This window comes from Cupressus sempervirens, chromosome 6, assembly GCF_028749045.1.
Source record: "Cupressus sempervirens isolate cs-2001-9-10 chromosome 6, ASM2874904v1, whole genome shotgun sequence".
In the NCBI taxonomy this organism is placed as follows: Eukaryota; Viridiplantae; Streptophyta; class Pinopsida; order Cupressales; family Cupressaceae; genus Cupressus; species Cupressus sempervirens.
In genome coordinates this window covers 334,576,294-334,594,923 of record NC_143123.1, presented here as the reverse complement: position 1 = coordinate 334,594,923, position 18,630 = coordinate 334,576,294, and positions in this window count along the sequence as shown.

The window sequence follows — 18,630 nt, the reverse complement described above, 5'->3', positions numbered from 1 at the left end:
GTGGACAATGGAGATCTTAATATCTCCATGCTCCATACTTTGATATCAAATCTCAGCCATGACAGACAATGTAGATATTAATATCTCACATGCTCCATGCTTTGAGTTCACATTTATTCCATGGTGTTAACCCCATGAGCTAACTCAATATTATCTACAAGTATTGTTCATAAATAAATTCACAAACATAATTAAACAAATATAATTTATAAACATACCTTTCTTACCTTCTTCTTTTCCAAGAGTCACACCCTTCCATAATTCAAATCCTTTGAAAAGTCACAACACTTAATAGTTATAATCCTTTCAAAAAGTCACAACCTTTCATAACTAAAATCCTTTGGAAAAGTCACAATACTTTATAATTAAAATATTTTTAAAGAGTGACAACTATTCATAATTATGACCCTTTCAAAGGTTATCATCCTTTCAATATCATTGATACCTTTTTAGAAAGTCACTTCCTTATTTTCTTCATATTACTTTCCTCTTTCATTTTTCCTTTTGAACTCCTCTCCTCTTCTCTCCCTTTTTTTCCCCTCTGTAAAATAAACTCTCCTCCCTTTTATATCTTAATTTTAAGGATTCATGTCTAATTTTTAAACATCTCTTGAATTTTCATTAGATTTAGTTGATTTATGTAGAATTTGAGAAAACCAACTTCACATATCACCAAGAACACTTGCATGCAAAAAACCTGTATTGGAGAGAAACCAGAGAAGGAAAAGGTAGAGCTTGGAAAATCTCAACGGTGTGAGAGAAAAAATATATTCCAAGATTATTAAAGCAAAAAATATAAGATTTCAACCTTAAAGGTGAATGAAACCCTAAAAGAAAATAAAATTAGGTTGCCATTATAATTAATATAAAATATTAATTATATGCACCTAAGAGATAGCTTAAGTAACTAGAGTAATGAATAACTTAATTAACTAAATCAAGATGATCTAATTAATAAGTGTAAAAGAATAATTACTCTAACACCCTCCCTTAAGCAAATCTCAAGAGGTAAGCTAACCTAGCAAAGCTATGAAAGTAGAAAAATGGGTCCCGGCAACAAGGCCTGATCAAGTATTGAAAATAAGGAAATCTCTATAAACTAGAGACAAAGGAGAAAAACCAATGGGAAAAACCCCTCTCCAAAAAGACATAGAACTAACATGCCAAAAAAAATGAAGGAATGAAGGCCTCAACAAGACCCCCCAAGGACAACTTTTGTAACCCCAAGCATAGACCACAACTAAAGATGGCAAGGCAATGAAAAATACTTGGTGAAGATGTTGGAAACTTGGGCATCAATGGGAATATACTCCAAAGAGAGAACACCATCCTAGATCAGCTAATAGATGAAATGCATATGAAGTTCAATGTGTTTAGTGCATTTATTCTCCACTAGGTTGCAAGAAATATGAATAGCACTCTGATTATTGCACCATAGAATAGTGGGATGATCAAGAGGAAAACCAAACTCAGTCATCAACTGTCAAAGCCATTAAATCTCCTAAATAGCAAGAACTTCTACTCTATACTCAGCCTTTGTAGATAAAATTGCATGATCATGTTGCTTCTTGCATGACCATGTGATAGGACTAGAGCCAAGACAAAAAACAAAAGTCAAAAGTAGAGTTCTGATCATCAACATCACTTGCCCAATCTGAGTCAGTGTAGCCAACAATGTGAGGAGTCCCTAATGTGTAATGAATGCCATACATAAGGGTGCCCTAAATTTATCTCAAAATATTCTTGGAAGCTTGCCAATGACTCTCATGAGGCTCATGTGAAAACTAAGAGACAAGACCAACTACAAAGGAGAGATCAGGACGTGTGTGTGTCAGGTACAATAAGCTACCAACCAACTACCAATACAATGTGGGATCCATTGAAGGTGAAGCGTAGGAGGTAGAAAAAGTAACACCTAACTAAAAAGGTATGGGAGTAGGCTTTTAGTCAAACATGTCAAAGTGTTTAGCATGTCAAGAGCATACTTCTGCTAGTAAAAAAAGATTCCACCAGAGGACTAAATAATCCGTAGACCAAGAAAATAGTGTAACAGACCAAGATTAGTCATCTCAAATTGGTTCATCAAGGCTCATTGAACATCCTAAATCATAGAGGATGAGCTACCTATGAGAAGGATACCATCAACATATAGCACAAGGATTAGAACCTTAGCCTCAAGACACCAAATGTAGACTATAGGATAAGAATGGCATTGTGTGAAGCCTATAGAAAGCAGAAAGGAGTCCATCTTCTCATACCAAGCCCAAGGGGCCTATTTGAGACCATATTATGAGCATCAAAGTCTACAAACCAAGGAGGAATCTTGCACAAATCCCTTAGGCTACTCCATGTAAATCTCCTCAATAAGATCACTGTGCAAGAATGCACTCTTCACATCCATCTAAAAAATGAGCCATCCCTAAGAAGCTGTGAGGGATAAGACAAGGTGAATAGAGTTCATCTTGGCAATAGGGGAAAATGTCTTATTGTAATTAATACCCTCAACCAGTGAGAAACCCTTTGCAACAAGATGTGTCTTGTGCTTATCAATAGAACCATCTGTAATAAACTTGGTACGATACAACCATTTGTATTGCACTAACTTTCTTCCCTTAGGAAGAGAACAACAATCCCAAGTATAATTCTTCATCAAAGAATAATACCCCTCCTCCATTGCATAGTCCCACTTAGAATTTCCTATCTCTACTACAAATGTCTGAGGATCATCACAAATAGCATGACTGAGAAGACTAAAACCTAAAGTATGAGATCAAGTGCGATGAGAAGTGGAAGGATCACCAGCTAGAGATCCTATAGCCTCAATTATAGCTCGAGCCCATTTAGGCATTTGGGGAGGATCCTATGATAGAGGTAAATGGGGATCATCATCCTCATCATCTAGAAAAGAGACTAGAAAGGATGAGGGACTAGTTGTAAGTGAAGTAGACTATGGAGGTAGGGTATCTACTATAGGAAGGTGCTCATCAAACTGGACATCCCATCAAAATAGGACCTCTTTGGAATCATGATCAAATAACCTATAGGCCTTAACATCCTCATAGTAGCCAAAAAAATGAGGTGTTGGTTCTTCTATTCCATTGCTTTCCTTTGAGCATCTAGTATAAATGCCCATGCTTCACTACCAAAAACTCAAAATGAAGATACATCAGGCCTGACATGAGACCAAGCCTCCTCAAGAGTCATATGTTGAATAGCCTTGTGAGGCATCAGATTTTGAATATAGTTGGCATAATTGACTACCTCTACCCAAAAAGACAAATCCATGGATCTGGATTGAATCATATAATTAGCCATCTCTCAAAGTGTTTTGTTCTTTCTCTCTACCACACCATTCTGTTGAGGGGTGTAGGGCACTGAAAACTGATGTTGAAGACCATGTTTAGAGCAAAAATCCTTGAAAGCTTGGTCTACATGCTCCCCCCATTATTTGTGTGTATTTGTTGAATAGAAAGACCAGACTGCTTCTCTATAAATGTCTTGAAGACTCGAAATGAATCAAGGACATTAGACTTGTACTTCAAAAAGTACACCTATGTGTGTCTCGAGAAGTCATCAATGAAAGTAAGCACATATTTGGCACCAGAAAAAGGAGTGGGAAATGACATGAGGTCACTATGAATCAACTCCAATGGTGCCAAAGCACGAGTGGCTCATCCATGTCGAAAAGGATCCCTATGTTGTTTGCCAAGAGCACAACCCTGACAAACACCATCTATTCAAGAAATCTAGGGAGGCCCAAGAACAAGTGCCTCTATTCTCATCTACTGAATATATTTGTAATTGACATGGCCCAAACACTCATGCCAAAGTCTACTCACCTAATCTGCATATGCTACAAGATAGGAACCTATGTCATCAGAAGACTCAAATCCATCAAATCTGTAGAGGCAAGATACAGAGTCAACACTCCCAGTAACCACAATCAACTTAGAATCAAGTAAGTTCTAAAAAACCACATCATGTGCTGAGAACTCAACTATCTTACTAGAGCTATAGTGGAAAATCTGATAAATAGATAATAGGTTCATTGAGATGTCAGGGACAAAAAGAACATCTGGAAGAGAACCCCCAGCTAATGCAATAGAACTAGTACCCACAATTGAAAGATGTGATGAGTTCCTAATAGAAATCTGTAAAGTAGCACAAGGAGCGAGTGAGGTGACCAATTGTTGAGTGCTTGTCATATGGTGAGAGGCACTGAAATCAAGAATCCAAGTTGGCCCAAAAGTCATAGCTCATGCAGTAAGAGCATGACCTTTCCCTATAGGGGGGATGAAGACATAGGAGCTGAAATGTGATGCTCCTACATGACTTCCTCTAAAGCCTTCAAATTTTTCCAACATCTAGAAATGGGATGTCCATCCTTTCCACAAAAATTGGAGGTCTCAGATGATTTCTTCTTAGTCTTGGAGGTAGACTCAGTAGACTTTGAAGAAGACTTACCTTCGAAAGGGTTAGCTAGAGGTTTGGAATTAGTTTTTAGTGTATATTTCTTCAGTTTGGCTTTCTATTTTGGTTTCTCCTAAGAAGTCTAAGCAACCAATGCTTGGCTAGAAGAGCTAGAGGCATCCACCTGTTGGATCTTTGCCTATTCCTATGTCAATTGATCACAAAATGTCTCAAAAGAAGGCATCTATTGTCTATTAGCCAAGGCATCCATAGTGGAGTAGAAAGTGGAAGAAAAGATTTGATATTTCCCTTGCAACTTTGAAAGTATCAAAAAAATACACTCATCATCTGTTTTGTTTTTTGCACATCCTTGCAAAACTATAGGCAGATATTTGAACTTCATCAAGAAGTCCTCAATGGTGGGGAAGCTGGTAGGTATCAAAGAAGTCAATTTTACATCAAGCCGCAGTGCCCAAAACTCATTCACTATGCCAAACAAGTTGTGAAACTTGGTCAAAATAGCCCAAGGAGTGGCCAAACCATCTAGGTGAAATAGGAGACAATCAAAGATGTTTAGTGCAATCAATCCCATGGCTTCATCCATTTTGTTCCTATACTGAAGAACCTCAAAAGGACACTATAGGATAGGTTGATTCTTATCCAGACATGACCATAAGCCACATGACATAAGAAGCTGAGTCATGTGTGCTTTCCAATTGTGATAGTTGTGTGGCTTAGTCGGGCCACAAAGGGTTCCCACATTGAGAGAAGAAGACAGAAGTAGAAGGGTCAATTCTGAAGTAAGTATAGAAAAGAAAATGCTCCGCCCCCCCCCACAAAATATAAATATATCCCTCAAAAACCAAAGAAACAACTACTGAAAACACAAAAATTGAGAAAAAAGCTTGGATGCTAGATGCAAAGAGGGAGGAAATAGAAGCCTCTACTTCAATGCCAAAAATAGTAGCACAAACATCCTTGGAACAAAATGAAACCTATATCATTTTCTCTATCTCAGAACCAGCTTTCTGGCACTTCTTTTGGATCAAAAAAAGATCTCTGTAAGCTCAAGTTATGGAAAAAAAATGAGTTGCTCCTCCAAAATTGAACTCATTGGAAAAATACAGTCATAAGAAAAAATTTGACAATTGTATGGCCGTCAACTGTCTATCACCAAAAAAAATGACTGCTGGAAAATAGCAGCAGTAGCTAGAAAAAGACATCAACTAACCAGGAAGTGATGTCAATAGCCTTTAAATTTTCCATCAAAATGATGAGATCAGCAACCAGGATGCTAACATCAACAATTGGAATGTTGACATCACAAGCCAAAAAAACACCATCAGCTACACAAAAAGTTGCATTAGTGGCCAGGTGGTAGCTAGAAGCCAACGGCAGTCACCGAGTGGTGTTGCACTGGTAGCGATGGTCATTGAGTGGCACTGTGCCAATATTGGCTGGAGGGTGGTCAGCCGATGGCGACAGGGCATGGGTGGTGCACCAACTACAGTGGAGCATAGGCTAGGTGCAAGCGGCTCTCCAATGATGGTGGGGTAGCACCTAGGTGGTCGCCAGTCAGAGCGGCCATTTGGATGTGTTTTTTCTATTTTTTTATTTTTTTTATATTTGCATTCGTACAGCCTTCTAGGAGGCCAAAAAAAATTCTAGAAGCTACAATGTCTAAAATTTGCAAATTTTATATGATTTTTGACAATACCAAGCCTTCTAAACATGATGGTGGCATATGTTTTTGCCAAAAGTGCACCAAAAAAATGTGTCTCCTCCCAATTGAAGAAAAAACCTCAAAAAAGTGATGGTTTCTGTCTCCAAATCGTGGCTTCAAAATCTTCAAACCAGGAAGCAGCAAAGAAGCTTTGATACCATGTAGAAGTTGAGAAAACCAACTTCACAAATCACCAAAAACACCTGCATGCAAAAAACCTATATTGAAGAGAAACCATAGAAGGAAAAAGCAGAGCTTGGAAAATATCAACAATGTGAGAGTAAAAATGTATTCCAAAATTATTAAAGCAAAAAATACAAGAGTTCAACCTTAAAGGTAAATGAAAGCCTAAAGGGAAATAAAACTAGGTTGTGCATTATAATTAATATAAAGTATTAACTATATGCACTTAAGAGATAGCTTAAGTAACTAGAGTAGTAAACAACTTAATTAACTAAATCAAGATGATCTAATTAATAAGTGTAAAAGAATAATTACTCTAACAATTTATATTATTCTATATTATATTATTTATTTACATACTTATATGTGTTTATTTTATTTATTATATCATTATATTTAGAAAGTTAACATACTTTCTATAATAGTGTCTCTTGTATTTAATTTTATTTCTTTCTTTCTTTACTCATTGAAATTTTATTATTTTTTAATTATTTAAAATATCATACTAAATATTATTTTATTAATAATATAGATTAAATAATTATTATTTCCTTGTTCTATAGTTTAGTAATTATTTTTTTGATTGGTAAGAGGCTAAAGCCATGACTAGTTAATATGTTTTATGATTAAGTTATTATTATTTTTTAAGTGCTTGAGTAGATTCGAACCCAAGACCTCTTAGATAAGAGGCTCAAAATTTACCATTGTGTTGTAGGCTCTTGCCTAGCTTTATAGCTTAGTATTATTTTTAATATAACTTTATTATTTATTGAATAACATTTTATTATCTAATTATTATTAAAATTTTATCTTAAAATGGGGATATGACATAAGTTCAATTTTCTCATATCTAACTCATTTTTGCATTCCCTTTACCTCATTTCAATTTTGATCCCCAAGGGGCAAAAATACTCTATCATCGCTTGCTACAACTATTTATTTCTTAGGAGCATATATTTGATCTTTTCATTTACTCTTGATCTATCTATGTTGTTTGGTGTTAGTACTCTTCTTGAGTTCTGATATCGGCTCTATCCTAGTGTTCAGTACTATTGCTATCAGACTGTACATTCAAGACTTGATATCTCTTTATGCATTTCATTCTTTAGAATCGGAGCTCTCTATCTATTGTTGCCTACTTGGCTTATGTATTCTTTGATGTCATGTGTTCCCATATCGATCACACATTAGTCAAATAGGGGCAAATTTAATCACATAAAAATGGTCATCTAGGCTATGAGCCCCCTTTCAAGCATTTTTTCATAATTTATCTAATGCTTATCCTTGATCAAATCTCCAATATTTCATTTATTTAATATTATCCTATAGTCTAACCACTTTATCCTAAGTTCATATTTAATTAAAAGAACATGTCCCCCTTTTAATTAAATAAAATTCACCACTCATCTCTTATCCTAATTTGCACACACAAAAGTATTTCCCTTATTTAAAAATAAAAGAAAAGACATTTTTGTCCCACATGGGAAACAAAATTCAACTATTCATCACAGTTAGTGGAAATGCTTGTGCACGTGGATCACTCCCACTTTCAAAGTCCACCCTCGATCACATGCATCTTGCCTCATGATCTCTATCATCCATTTCTCTTTAAAAGGGAGAGCTCTCTCCTCACTTCTAAACTTCACTCTTTTATTAACATTATGCTGCAAGATTGAAGATCTCATACTTGTGGAGATCTACTTCTTCTATCTTCTATTCTTCATTCTTCATGCTTCTTATTTATTCTAGTTTCTCTCCATGCTTATAGATTAAATCATCTAGTCTAAATAGAGGTTGTAATACTTATTTTCTATTTTATCTTGCATTCTACTTTCTCTCATTTAGCTTTCATTTGCATTACATTCATTCTAGATTCTTAGATGCTAGTATTCTAGCTCTCATCTTTTAATTTCTCATTCTATGGTGCACTTTGCAAGAGTTGTATAGTTTAGTTCATTTGAGAGCCACCATCTCATAGCATTTTTACATCATAGATAGAGAGTTATAAGCCACCTCTTGATATGTCCTCTTTCATGGATATTCTCAAGAATAATGGTTTATAGAAGTGTGACACTTTTTGTACACACTTTTTTCACACCCATCGTGGAGCTAGAACTAGGTTTTTAGCTCCATTTTCTTGCTGTTATTTTAGTTGCATTCTCATATCTAGTTTTTTTACAATAGCATATTGGATCTAATCAATTTATTTTTTAGGTTTATCATTTTTGTTTTAAAGCTAACCCTTGTACAGATTTGTTTAAATGCCAAAACCCTAGGGTTCTAAAGAGTTGATCATATCTCTTAAACCATTTAGAGATCGGATATAAAAAAAAATTAATAAGTTGGGGATGCATTCTAAATGCCTTGGTCCAATTTTTGGAGTGTTATGAGTTGATTTGTGTTTTTTATGATTTTTTCTTTGTTCTTCATAAAATATCATTTTGGGGTGCAAATTAGTGAATTTTTCAAAAAAAATAAAATCAGAAAGGTATTTGCATTCTACAGGGGGATTGTTCTTTGTGTTTTGAATTTAGAGATCATATTAGGGCTCAATATCTTGATTTGAAAAATTTGGTCTATTTTTGGAAAATGAGTCCCTAGGGCACAAATGAAAAGATATGGTTGAATTTCTTACATTTTTGGAAATTTCTCGAGTTTTTAGTTGGGGTCTCTTTTTTTCATTTCTTTTTTTGGAGCTAAAATAATAGCAAAGAAATTAGATCTTGTTGACTAGGTCAAAAACAAAAAGTAAAAAAGAGAGCATTTGTGATTAGTTTGCACTTTTTTTTTATATGCTTGATTGGAAGACAACTTGAATTTTTGAGGCAACTAATCACTTTGTGTTGCAGGTCTTACTTGGTTATTATGCCCTAACCTTGATTTTTTTGTAGGGGGTTTCTCATTTCATTTCTAAAAAGAATGCATGTCAAAGACATTGGTTGCTAAAAGGATATTAACACTCATTTGCAGGGTTCCCCAAAGAAAATAAAAAACAAACCAAAAAGTGTTTTTGTGCATTAGTTCTTTTTATGTGTGGCATTAGATTAGTTTTTTTTTTCATTTCTAGGCACATAATTACTTACTTTGGTAGGAGAGTATGCTCTTCACCTTTGGGTGAATTAGAAATCTTGACCCATTTGATATGCCAAGGTGGAGTAAGGGGTACATGAACATTGATTAGTGTGTTTGGTGGAAGAAATTGGAACAGTAGAGTATTCTCTTCACCCTTGAGGTGAATCATAAATCTTGAACTCCAAAAGCATATCCATTTTGTTTAGTCTATAATCCTTTGGTAGTCTTGCTCTTGAGAGATCAAGAGGAATGACTCGAGTGGGGACAAGAAAACTTGGCTCTTCCAACCCACTATAAATTCAAGGCTATCAAGGACACAAAACCCTGGTAGACGTAGTGTTTTTCTTCACCTAGTGAGATTACTTGTGGGATTGGGACCATGAGGAAATTAGTATATAAGAATGCTTAAGGTACACTTGTGGCCATGAGGTCCATTACTTATCATATGATAAGATGTCTCGTATCGGGAGCAAGAGGATTTCTATGAATGGAAGCCCTTTCTAAACACCATAGGATTAGAAGCTACAATCCTAGTGGGTTACCCAGATCACCCCAAGATTTTACACTCACCATTTGTGCCCCTTTGGTTGTGCCAATGGCATCTCCATGACAAATCCAATATCTCTCGTGGGTAACCACTTGGTGTGAGGCGAAGGGGCATCAAGAGTGGGCCAAATTGTTAAGCAATTAATCATGTCCTTTAGTTAGATATTGCTTGATGTGTTGTCAAATGTGCTAGACCCGTGGAAATCTGTTGAACATACAATGACAATAGCTCTAGGGCTTTATTTTTTGACCTCACATATGCTTGTATCATGCAAGGTTTCTTTTTTCCCTTGCTTGATTTTTTTAAGACTACTCCATGTGTCACATCTTGCTTTTGAGAATTGAACTTTCTATGCTATCAACTTTGTCGACCAAGTCAAAAAGTCAAGTCTAAACATTTTTCTTGTGTTATTAGGGGATTTTCATCATTTTACTTTTATTTTCTATGTCTCTAGTGTTTGAACATGCTTAAAGTGGCTTTTGGTCTTTCCCATCTTCTTCATCTATGTCCTCTTTCTAGCACCCTCTTTTTCTAAAGGTTACCTTGATCTATTAACTACACTCCTTGATTGGAAGATTTGTTCAATTGTTTTTGCTTATCTATCTACTTGATTATTTGGGCTTCTTTCCTGGCACTTGACTTGAGTCACTAGTGTCATAATCTTCTTTGACACTTTTCTTGATAAGTCACTTGTTCATTGCTACCTTTATTTGACAAGTGAACACTCTACCTCTCTAGTTTGGACATCAAGTTATCTTGTGTCACCTTATTAGCTTCCTCTAGTCTCCTTCATGCTTGATTATCTATCTACCACTATGGCATTCAAACCTTGTGCTACCAAACCTCAACCAAATCTAGATGATCATGATATCCTCCATGCCACTAAAGAGTTTCAAGATCCATACTCTCAATACAAAGAACTAGAAGAGATAAATGATCTTTCTTACCTTCATCTCTCTAAGCACATGATAGAAATGAAGTCTAAACTTGAGAAAAGGTTAGAGGAGAAGATTGCATTCTTAAATGAATCTCCCTTAAGACATGTACATACACATGGGTCATCTTCTTCAAGATCATATTCTTCCTCTTCTTCTAAGTCTACACACTTTATCTTTCCAAGATATTAATTGACTTCATTTATTGGACTTAAAGACCTCCTTAGAGAGCAAGAAAGTGATATTTCCTTTGAGCCTATGCCAAGCTTTCATGATGAACCTATCTTTGACCAAAAAAATGATGAAGACATGGATGCATGATATGCACTTGAGAAATAACAAGAAGATCCTAGGTATACTTTTGAGAGGAATTTTACTCCCTTGTAATTTCTTATGATGACATTTTTCAAACACTTGTTAGCACTAAGCTCATCACATTGCCTAAGTTTAGCTCATATGGAAACCCATTCTTAGATATTTATTTTGCTTATCATTGAAATAATGAGCATAGTACTTCTGATTGTATTGAGATGAAACATAAAGTCCAAGATCTTATTGATGGTGGGATTGTTAATACCTCTAATGACTCATGTGGTGAGGATACTTCTCCTAAGAAATATCATATTAATGAACCTATGTCTAGTGGTGGTTTCCTTGATACCTCTACTTCTTCCAACACTCATGCATCTCCCAACACTTCAAAGCTTTCCAACATGACTCCATCAAACAAAGGACCTAGTGCTTTCCATATGGACAATGTGTACTCTCAAAGGCTACCTCTAAAAGAAACTCAAGCTAACCTTCACTTGGCTTCAAAACTTTTTAATGTTGCTAAGGCTAAAGATCCTCAACCTCCATGAAATTTTATACCTACTATGCCTACTTTAGCTAATTTCCCATTAACTCTTCAAGATCCTATCATTCAAACCTCATATTATCCCTTGTCCTTAGAAGTGGCTCCATGTCAAGAGGACTCTCAAAAAGAATAATCTATAAATGTCAAGAAAGATCAAGATCAAGCACCCTTTCATCTCCTTCAAGATGTCACCCCTCCATATCTTATATCTTACCCACCTCCTAAGTATGATGAAGACATCACTTCCACTATCCCCATTGAGCTTACTAAATTTCATGAGAAAAGTTATATGCCTATGTTATCCAAAGAAACTTGTCAAGATCAAAGTATTCCTTCTTGTTCTACTTCCCCATATCCACTTCAAAGCTATGCTCAAGCTTCTAATGCTCCTATTAAAGGTGTTGCTCCTATCAAAGCTATGCATGAGTCTATTGATGCCCATGGTCACATTTCTCACTCTAAAGATGTTTAAATCCCCACTCACTATCCATTTGCATCTCCAAAATATATCCTTGGTCCTTATCCATCTAAGCTAGAACCTTCGAACCTTCCTTCCATATTGGGGCCGTATGTTCCTTCATCTCCTACATTTTACATTCCTAACTCTCCTATCATACCTCATGATAAATAAATACACTCATCCTTGATGAATCTTCATTCATCTATCCATATAAACCAATCATATCAACCTTATTCATTGGCAAAACCCAAGTCTTTTAGAAGTGAGAATAAATATAAGAATCCATTAAAAAATGAAGATCACTATGTCCCATCTAAATGACATGTGAATGCTAAGAAAGAAAAATCATTCAAGACAACATAAAGGTCTACTACCCAAAGAGCTAAATCAAAGAAAATATGGGTTCCTAAATCTTTCATTGAAGAAATGTGCTCTAAAGCATCCAAAGAAAAGATAAATCTAAAGCTACATGGGTTCACAAGTCTCTCTTGAATGACTTTAATATTGAAAATAAATCAAAGTTGACATTCAAGCTTCCAAAGGCCTCCACTCCATCTTCTTCCAAACATCTTCATAAAAAGTTTCCAAAGCCTTCCACTCCATCTTCTTCCAAAGTTGCTCTATTACCTCATACATCTAAACCTCAAGCTATTTGATCCATCATTCCAACACCCTTCAAGGTGTGTGTCAATGCTTAGCTTATCCAATATTTTAGCTACCCTCATGAAATCCTCTAAAGCTCACACTTTCTTTCCATACTCGGTCGGTTCTTTCAAGACATGAACTCTTATCCTCCATGTACTTTTCCTACTACTATTTCCCTTCCATCACCCTATCAGCATCTTTGAGCATATCTTTTTATGGTCTTGGCTTATCATGAATTACCTTTCCTATAGGAGCTCTATCTAACTTGAAAAAGCTTGACCTATTTCTAAAAATCCAAAATTAAAAATTAAAAAAATTGATAAAATCCTGAAAAAAATCTACCAAGTCATGAAAACCTAGAAACCGGGGCTACTTGAGACCCTTGCACCTATGTCTATTAGTCTCATTCACTCCACATCACATTTCATAGCTTGGAATTGTCTATTTTCCTTGTCTCAAGGGCATGACTACTTAACTTATCGGGTTCTTCTTATATGTTAGGATTTCTTTGGCAATTCATGCAAAATAGTGTTTTTCAACACTTCCCCCCTTGACATCGAGTGTTTCTCAAAACTTTTCAGATACCTTACCTATAGTGTAGGATGCTACATGATTTCTCACTATCAAATATGAGTACTAAATAAATGGCCATGTGATATCCACACACGAACTTAAACATTAAACTTGTTGAGCTATGATGAACTTTATCTTCTTTGTGTGTTGTCTATGATGATTTCTTCATTGAGTGTTCCCTCCCTAATAGTTTTTTGATAATTTCCTAGACTAGAAGACTAGGGGCATGGGGTATGTTTTACTTGTTATTTTCTCATGGGGATACTTTAATATGTTAATCTAAGGTGTTGAGAGCATTCATGCTTGTCCTACTTGACACTTTTGGCTTGCAATATATCATCCTTGTTTGTTTTTGCAAGACCGAACTCAAGGGTTATCCTAGTGCTTGTGCCTTGGTACAAGTGCAATCTTGCTATGCTAAACTTAGGGAATCTAATTTCATAGTCATCTTGACCTAAATGTCTTTGATGCACAAGTTGGATTCCCACATATTTATCCAATATATATCATATTCATATCCTCATAGTTTATGCTAGTGATAATTGTATGATATTCTGATGTCCCTAATAAGGCTTGATGATAAAAACTAGGACCTACTTATGTAACTCTTACAATTGCACCTTTTCATAGTAGCTTTCATTCTAGGGTACATTTTAGCTTAGCTTTTCATTTTGTATGTTGAGAGAGCTCTCTTCTTTATCTTTCATTGATGTGTTAGCTAATTGCATTCATCCTTCTCTTACCTCTTCTTGATCTTATCTTATCTCTTATTTCTTGTTTCTTGTTTCTTTTCTATCTTAACATCTCATCTATGCTTTTGACCAATCTTTTATAATCTCGACATCTTAGATCTATTTTCGAGATTGAAATCCAAATTCAAGTTCATCTTGCTAGTCAAAATTTCTTCCTTCTTCTATGTAGTTGGTTGACCTATTGAAGCTTAATCTTTGATTCTTGTTGGGGAAATCATCATTTCTACTATCTTTCACTCTTTGATTTCTATTTCATCTCATTTCATGTTTCTTCTTTCTTTGACCTAATTCTTATGCTTTATCTTTCTTGGTCAAACTTAGTTAAAGTGGGGCATATCTTCATTTCTTGGTGGTCACTCTTTGGTCTTAATCTCTTAACTATCATCACAAACTTTACTTTGTTCTAAGTTGATCAAATCTATCTTATTTCTACATCTCCTCTATCTGATTTTGATTTCAATCCCAAGGGGGCAGGAATATTCTATCATTCTTGCATATTGCTTTCCACTACAACTATTTATTTTCTCAACATATCAGTACTCATCTTGGGTTAGGTACTAATATTGTCTCTTCTCTCTCCAAATGTTTAGTATTGTTGTTAAATAGATTGTGCATTCAAGATTTTCTATCTCTCTGTGCTTCATTCTTGAGAGTCATATCTCTCTATCATCTTAGCTTCTTCATTCTTTGAAGTAATGTGTTCCTAGGCCGATGACACATTAGTCAAAGACGGGAAAATGTAATCACCCAAAGATGGCCATCTAGATTTTGATATCTTTTCTAGCATTTTTGCATAATTTATCTAATGCTTATCCTTGATCAAATCTCCAAAAATTCATTTATTTGATTTTATCCTATAGTTTGACCACTTTATCCTAAGTTCATATTTAATTAAAAAAACATGTTGCCCTTTTAATTAAATAAAATTCTCCACTCATCTCTTGTCCTAGGTTTCACACACAAAAAAATTTACCTTATTTAAAAAGAAAAGAAAAGACATTTTTGTCCCACATGGGGGACAAAAGTCACCTCTTCTTCAGAATTGGTGGAAGTGCTTGTGCACATGGATCACTCCCACTTTCAAAATCAACCTTTGATCACATGCATCTTTCCTCATGATCTCTATCATCCATTTCTCTTTAATAGTGAGAGCTCTCTCCTCACTTCAAAACTCCACTCTTTTACTAGCATTATGTTGTAGGATTGAAAATCTCATACTTGTGGAGCTCCTCTTCTTCTATCTTCTATTCTTCATTCTTCATGCTTCTCATTCATTCTAGTTTCTCTCCATGCTTATAGATTAAATAATCTAGTCTAAATAGGGGTTGTAACACTTATTTTCTAGTTTAGATTGCATTCTACTTTCTCTCATTTAGCTTTCATTTTTATTACATTCATTCTAGATTCTTGGATGCTAGCATTCTTGCTTTGATATTTGAATCTCTCATTCTATGGTGCACCTTTCAAGGGTTGCATAGTTTGGTTCATTTGAGACTCATCATCTCATAGCCTTTGTATGTCATAGATAGAGATCTATAAGCCACCTCTTGAGATGTCCTCTTTCATGGGTATTCTCAAGAACAATGGTTTATAGAAGTGTGACACTTTTTGTACACACAAAAATGATTGATGAGATTGTATCTATATAGAATTGGATATTATGTATTTTACTTATTAGACAATGAATAATTAAAGTGCCTAGACCCGTGCCTATGGATAAAATCAAAGAGAAGAAAGAGCACAATCAAATGATGATAAATATGACATCTTCCCTAAATTATGTTGAGTTTGATGATGTAAAGGATTTCACTACTACAAAGAAAATGTGAGATAAGTTGGCACAAATTCATGGAGGAGACAAAAATGTTTTTAGTGCCAAAGAAAAAATTTTGAGAGGCAAGTTTGATTATATCAAAATGAAATAAGGAGAGACTATTGTGCAATATTGTGGATTAATCAAAGAAGTAGTGAATGCAATTAGAGGAGCTAGAGAAGACATATATGATGAAACTATGATAAGAAAGGTATTGAGGACTATAGTTCCTATCTATGCAATTAGAGTATCTATAATTCAAGAACTAAGATGTACAACTAGTAATAATTTGACCTTTAATAGTATAATTGGTAGACTCACTACAATTGAATTGTCAAATTTTGATAACTATACACCTTCTAGTGTTGAATGTTCTTTCAAGTCTCAACTAAGGCTTGATGTATCCAAAAGAAATAAAAAGAGTAACCATTAGATGATGATCTTGGTGATCTAGAAGCATTATTGGCAAGAGGGATACCAAAAGGTAAAGACAAATAAAAAGGTAAGCTTCATATAATTCCTTTTACATGTAACAAAGTTAATGGTATTACTACATGATGTCCTGACAGAGATGAGAAGGAGGAAAGGTAAGATAAAAAATACTAAGGAAGGAGAGAAATAGAGGCAATCAAGTTAACAAAGATTACAAAGGAAAAGGTAATAAATCTCATTATATTGTTTAAGAAGATGGTTTCCATAGTGATTCTAATGAACATGATGAAGAAGTTGTTTATGTTGTAATAAAACATGAATCTAATGAAGATGAAAAAGTTGAAAAAAATTCTCTAATCTCACATGTGAGTAAGAATGATAAATGGATAGTTGATAGTGGTTGCTCACATCATACGACCAATGATACAAGTTTGAAAAACTAGAACACTATAATGGTAGATGTATTAAGTTTGGAAATGATGCATCATGTTATGTGAAAGGTAAAGGATCAATTGTTTTGAATGATAGGATCATATGTGACAATTCATATTGGGTTGATCAATTGAAATATTATCTATTGAGTGTTGTATATTTGAATAGTTTAGGCTACTGAGTTGAATTCCAAAATAAGAAGGCAAAGATGTATGATGGTATTGATGAACTAATTGTATGTGAAGAGAAAACAAGAGGTAAGTTTTTCTATCTAGACCTATTTGATGATACATTTCTATTTGCATAATTTGAAGATGTTTGGTTATGGAACAAGAGGTTATGTCATGTGAACTTTGATAATTTGATAAGAATTAGTAAGATGGAAAGAGTACAAAGATTACCAAGATTGAGAAAACTTGATAAATTGATATGCAAACAATGTCAAATGGAAAAAATGACAAAGTCTAGTTTCAAGAGCAAGACCTATTCTTCTAATGATATTTTGGAGTTGGTTCATACTAATTTGTATGGTCCTAGTGGAGTGCAAAGATATTATGATGACAAGTATTTTATTCTATTTATCGATGATTTCTTTAGAATGATGACTCTGATGTTTCTTAAAGAAAAATATGATTCTTTTCAAATGTTTAAGTGGTATTTTTCTAGTGTTGAAAAGGAAATAGGTAAGAGTTTGAAATTCCTGAGATTAGATATAGGAGGTGAATTCATATCTAAGGAATTCAATATAATCTGTAATGACAAAGGAATCAAAAGACAAATGTCAGAACCAAGGACTCCACCACAAAATGGGATAGCTAAAAGAAGGAATAGATCAATCATAGATTATGCAAGAACATTGATGATGGAGAAGAATTTTTCATATAAGTGTTGGAGAGAAGTTGTAAGTAGTGTTCTTTATACACTAAACCAAGTTCAATTCAACAAAGGTACAAACAAAACCCATTTTGAACTATGGTATGGTTATGCACCTAATGTCAAATATTTCAATTTTTTTGGAAGAAAGTGTTACATATTGAAAGATGCAAAGAAAGGTAAACTTGATCCAAAAAGTGATGAAGGTATATTCCTAAGATACTCAACTAAAAACAAGGAATACAAGTGTTTGAATTTTACCACTAATACAATTATGGAAAGTACAAATGTCAGAGTTGATGAATTTGTAGAAAATAATGAAGAAGATCACAAGAAAGAACCTAAATATTACTATATATATATATATATGAAGGAGAACCAAGTACCTTACCTAAACTAGAGAAGAAAATTGATGAGCATCAACAGGTTGACATTGTCAAGGTTCAGGACAAAAGCTTTTTCAAGCATCAACATGTTGTTGACAATCAATTTGTGGGAGCTTAGTCACAAAGAGAAGAAGTTGAATGTCAAAGAGAGGAGACCGAACACCAAATAGAGGAAGTTGAGTTATACTAGGAGATACCTACAGAAGTTTAGAAAGCTGGATCAAGTGAAAAACAATAAGGAGAAAGAATATCTGAACCTGTCTTAGCAAAATATGTGAGAAGACGCCATACACCAAACCAAATAATTGGTGACAAAGATTCAGGAGTCATGACAACAAACAAATTGAAGAATGATACATGTTTACTATGTGATTTTGAGCCAAGAAAAGTTAAATATGCATTGGAGAATGAAGAGTGGATTAGAGAAATGAATGAGGAGGTTGATCAAATAGAGAAGAACAAGGCATGAACATTGGCACCAAGGCAAAAGGACAAGAATGTGATTGGAACCAAGTGGGTATTCAAAAACAAGTTAAAT